This window comes from Gossypium raimondii, chromosome 10, assembly GCF_025698545.1.
Source record: "Gossypium raimondii isolate GPD5lz chromosome 10, ASM2569854v1, whole genome shotgun sequence".
NCBI lineage: Eukaryota > Viridiplantae > Streptophyta > Magnoliopsida > Malvales > Malvaceae > Gossypium > Gossypium raimondii.
This window is the reverse complement of record NC_068574.1, coordinates 45,104,532-45,110,531: the sequence shown is the minus strand read 5'-3', so window position 1 is coordinate 45,110,531 and position 6,000 is coordinate 45,104,532.

The following is a 6,000-nucleotide window of genomic DNA, read 5'->3' as shown; positions in this document are numbered from 1 at the left end:
TTTACTGATGTTCATTTGTATCGTAGTATGGTTGGAATGCTTCAGTATATGTGTATTACACACCCTGATTTATCATTTTGTGTTAACAAACTCAATCAATACATGAATTCCCCGAGTGACACTCATTAGAAGGCAGTTAAATGAGTGTTGAGATATCTCATTGGAACCATGGATCATGGTTTGTACTTCACAAAAGGTCAATTTGAGTTAGTCTGTTACTCTAACGCTAACTAGGCTTCATCTGTTGAGGATAGATGTTCCACCACAAGGTATGTTGTTTATCTAGGACCTACTCCTGTTGCATGGTGTTCCAAGAAGCAAGTGGTAGTGTCCAGGTCATCATTAGAAGCAGAATATTGCAGTTTGGCCAATTGTGTCTCTAAGCTATTATGGGTAAAACTATTGCTAGGTGAAGTTGGTTTGCCAATTTGTCAATCACTAGTGGTCTGGTGCGATAACACTTCAACAGTCTCAATAGCTGCAAACCTCATACATCATGCTAGGGTAAAACATGTAGAAACCAATCATAATTTTGTTCGCAAAAAAGTGCTTGATGTTGTACTGCAAGTTAATTTTGTTCCATCAACAAAACAAGTCGTTGATGTTCTCACAAAACCCATCACACCCAAATAGTTTGCTTCATTTCGCAATGCTCTTCGAGTTCTATTTGTTGATGATGATCTTGATGTTCAAGTTTCAGAAAACTGAGGGAATGTTAGAGTAACTGATTAAGTCAGTTAATTTGTTATTAGTTGTTAATTAAAGTAACTGATTAAGTCAGTTAATTTGTTAGTTGTTAATTAGCTGACAGTTAGTTTGTTAACTGTTGATAGCATGCTTTGTTGTTGTGTATAAAAGCATTTGCAGCTACTGTATGTTCAAGATGAATTGAATAAACATCTTTGATTCATAAAACCTCTGTTATTTTTCATTCTTTGTTATAGTTTACCAATCGAATATAGTTAATTTTTTTACCAAACTATTTTAAAATAATTATGTTTGATAAAAAAATTTTAACACTAATTTTTACCATATATTTTAAAATAGCATTTAAAAATAATATTTATGCTTTAAATTACTATTATTTTTACCCTACTATTTAATTATTAAGTTATTGTTAAATTATTTTATCATACTATTCTTTAAAAAATTTAGATACTTTTAATTTAAAAAAACATAATTAACTACCATGTAAAATAACATTATTAAAAAACTAAGAATATATACCAAATTTCAAATTGTTTAAATTGTTGGGAGAATAATTTATTTCAAAGAATCACACGCCCTTTAGTTAATCCCCTTGAGTTTTATTTGTAAAGCATTAGATACTATTGGGCTTGTAAGAGTTCAAACGAGAGGATGAGCTCATGCACATGAGAACTAAGCTAGAAAGCTAAGTTGATTGTAAATCGCTTGATTTCTTCCTATGCACAATATAAGGCAAAGCATGGTCCATTGTTTATTTTCTCAACTTATTTGACTAACATTCAAAGCATTGCTAGCCTTTCAATTTGTAGGTAAAAGGGCTTATTTGATATTTTCTCATCTAGTTTTGACTAAATTATCCCATCCTTGATTTTATCAACTTATTCGCCTAACATTCAAGGCATTGTCAGTCTTTCAAAAATCATCCCAGCTTAAAGTTTCATTTTTCTCCTCTCTCAAATGCCTATCATCTCCTTCTACCTCTAGTTGAGTGATTTTAACTCGTTTTTCCTACTCATTGTTTCCTTTAAAACAAAAGTGTTGTTGAATCTTGGAGAATACTCTATCTGTATAATATCCTTAAGCACAATGCGCAGTCACACCTCAAGCTGTAAACCCATCCTTTACGTTCCATCCTACTTCATTATTTTTTTCAGCAATCTTAATGATATTTATAGATCCAACTTCAAACACTGCTACTAACACCCTTGCTTCTGTTGACATTGCTGCCAATAATGCCAATGTTCTAACCAACGCCACATATATTGCTACTATTATTACCCCAATTCCAATGGTGCCTATCGCTTTCTACGTTGAACTATTTTTTAATGTCTCTAAAATTGAAGTATTCAATGGGAAAAACTTCAAAAGATGGAAAGAACACATGTTTTTTTGTACTTGGCATGAATGGAATTGTGCTCACACTTATAAAAAAGCCATCATCTAATGCCTCGGATAAGCAAACAGAATTATGAGTACACATGAATAAGTTATGTAGACACATAATAAATACAATACTATTGAATAAGCTTTTTGGTGCTTATTGTTTGTACAATGAACTAAAAGAAATTTGGGATATGATTATCAAGTGCATTGCTAAAGATGCTGGTACAAATCAAAAATTACCACAATTTGTTGGAAGATCTAAAGTCCAAGAACATTACTTTGCTAGAAGAGTTTGTTGTTGGACTACAAATTGAGAAACTGCCCTCATCATAGTACAACTACAAGCAACAACTTAAAAAAAAGCACAAACAACTTTCTCTAGTGGACCTAATCACTCATGTGATCATAAAGGACACCAATCGAAAATAAGCTAAGGTCGCCAAAACAAAAGAGATCACTACTCTCTCCAACTTGGTCAATGGTAAACCTAAGAGAGGTATGCTTAAAAAACATAAGCCTAAAACACAAAACCATGTCTTTAAGAAAAGAAATCAATGCATACGCTGAAAGGGGAGAAATGATAATCCCTCAAAGACAAATGTAAACTTGGTCGAAGAAGATGACATAATTGCAGTGATCATTTCTCAAGTAAACATTGTGGCAAATATGAAAGAATGAGTGATAGGATCTAGTGCCACTAGATACATTTGTTCCAATCAAAATATGTTTGCCTCCTATTCCCAAACTATAAATGCGTTTAAGAAAAACAAAGTTATGTTCAAACTCATTTCTAGAAAGACATTTGCCTTAAATGATGTGCTCTATTGGGCTATTAGAAAAGGTTAAAATAAAAGTCTCCTTCAAGTCTAATAAGGTCATAATGACCAAAAACAATGTTTTTGCAAATAAGAGATATTGTAATAATTAGATGTTTGTTCTTAATTTTGTGAAATAATAAATGGAAATGCTAGTTCTTTTGCTTACTTGACTAATTCATATGATTTGTGTCATGATAGATTAGGACATGTGAATATTTCTCATGTTAAAAATTCAACTTGGTTTTGTTTCTAATAATATTTGCATGCGAAAATGTGAAATATATGTTGGATCAAAACAAAATAAGAAAACTAAGGTAAAAGATATTATGTTACCTTTATTGATGATTTTCAAGATACACTAAGGTATATCTACTTAGAAATAAAATGATTTTTTGTATGTTTCTTAAGCATAAAGTCGAATTAGAAAACCAACTAAATAGATTAAAAGAGTTAGATCGGACAAAAGAGGGAGTATGTTTTGTTTAACGACTTTAGTGAAAAAAGGCATAATATATAAATTTATTCTAGGTTATCCACATTAATCATATGGTATAGTAGAAAGGAAAAATAGGACATTAAGAGAAATGATGAATTGTATGCTTGTTAGTTCTAATGCACCTAAAAATCAACGGGGGAAGCTATTTGATGTTACTTAAAAACTAATATCCTCATAAGAAAATTGGTAATACTCCTTTTGAATTATAATCTTCCTAATCTAAAATTTTTAAAATTCTAAAGGTGCCTAGCTTAAGTTATGTTAGTTGAGCCCAAGAAAAGAAAAAACAATAGTTTTTAAAACTTTTGATTGCATGTTCAAAGGTTATGTTAAACATAGTGCTACATATAGATTTCTTGTTGTGAATAGTGATGTGCTTGATCGTAATACCATGCTTGAGAAAAAATGTTGAATTTTTTAGCATGTTTTTCCTTTTGAATTTGATAATATGTGTCAAACACCTATTATGGAAAATGATTGTGACTATTAGGATTTGAGAATGTTTATGTTAAGGAATGTGTAGATATGCAATCATAGGAAAATCAATTAGTTAATTATTAACGATTTGATTTTATACTAATTTTTTTTCTTTCCTTATAGAGTAGGTTCTAAACCTATATATGTATCATTTGGTTGTATGTAATACAATGAAATTCATTCTCTCATTCTCCTTGTGTTTCATTATTTCGTTCTTCAGTATTCTGTTCATGGTATCAAAGTATCTTGGTTCAATTTAGTGAGTTCATGTTTTGTTTTTTTAAACGTAAACGATTTAGTTTTTTGTGGGTCACTTTTTTCAAAGTAATTTTTTGTACTCACAATTGGCACAAAGAAGTGCACTATTGTCTTAATAGACAATCTGCAAATTCGGGCAACCAGAGACCCCGCACTTGAGGTTTAGGCACTACTTGAAGGATAGTATCCCATCTTCACGCATTGAAACATATGGGTGTGTAAAGCATTTTTAGGCCACCGACTTCTACCCCTAACGTTGACTCCCTTGTCTGCCCATAGCCAAATGATCGGGTGCTTAATTGGTGGAAGTTTTGTAGGTCATTTTTTGCATAATTTTTTATATTATTTGCTATTGTTAAATTTTGGTTACTATTTCGAGACTATTTTATTATTTTAACTTGGTTTGGGTTGTTTGACTTGATGTGGTTGTTGGGATTTCGATTTCTTGATTTTTAATAAATACGATGGTAAACACAAAAGTTACTATGATTGAGATGATTCTTGTAATGTCTAAAATTACAAAACATAAACTCAACAGAACCAATTTTTTTAGTATAGTAGGACAGTTCGGATCTATTTGAGAAGTATCAACAAGGATGATCACTTGAGTGATAACCCACCCACAATGAGACTCAAAAAGCATGGCTAAGAGATAATGCTAGATTTTTTTTTTGCAAATCCACGATTGTATTGATAGTGAGGTAATTTCTTTGAAAAATATGACTTTGGGGACTAAATTGAAAAGCTTTTCATTTGGGCAAGCTCTAACGCAAATAAGAGAAATTGGCGAACTAGATGATAAAATATTAGATTTCAACTTTTAGTTCTATTACATTTGAACTAGAAATTTCTTAGTGGGAGACATGATGATGAAGGATATCTACAGTTGGTTGTTGAATTAGTATTGATGAAGGAAGTGTGGAAGTATTATATAAAGGAGAGATGTTTTTCTCTAATGTTACTCTTTCATTTTTCTGTTCTTTCTTCATCTTCTTCACTGGTCTGGTTGTAAGAGAGAAAGATTAAATAACAGTTTACATGGAGGAAAGAAGCTAAAGTTTGTGCATAAGTAACTAAGAATTTATCAAGCCAATAAGCTTTCTAAACTTTCTATATTCACGGATTTAAAAAAAGGGAATAAAGTTAAGTTTTTCGGTTAATTCATCGATTTTGTTTTGTATTGTGTAAGGTTGTGGATAATAATTTAAATGGATTTTGCATGTAAAGGAATTATTATTCTTATAATTATGAATTTTCTTTGCTGGAATTTTGAAATGGTTGTTATGCTTTCTTGACTAAGGAGACTTATGTAGTAAGGGAAAAGCTAAGTAAATGGATTTGACGTCAACTTTCAATTGAGTTCCAAAACTCAAGTCTTAAATGGTTGTTCATGTATTTTCAATATCATGTGTTGGGTATGTCTAAGTGACTATTGTGTAAATGATGAGTCACTCTACAACTGCATATAAATGTATCATGACGCATGTTGTGTAGATATGAAAACACATAACTGTTTGTAAGTTTAACCACTTTGAATAGATGAAATGTTTGGCATAATGTGTGTCGTGCATGAATAGTAATATCGGTTGACTGCTTGTGTATGAAACATGTGTATGAATGATATGCAGAGTTGTAGAGGTCTGTCGATGTGTAATTGAAATGGGAAGAGGAGCGGAGAATATGATATGTTACACGTTTTGCCTTTGGTTTGGCATGTGAATACAAAACGAGAATGGCGAATGAATCCAGCCTTGTGAGGGAACACTTATGTGTTTAAATTACCAAGAAGGATTTGCGGAGGTTCGGGTGGACTGTACGGAGAAAGGTGCACCAGTATATGAAAGCCCTTTAAGGGTAGTA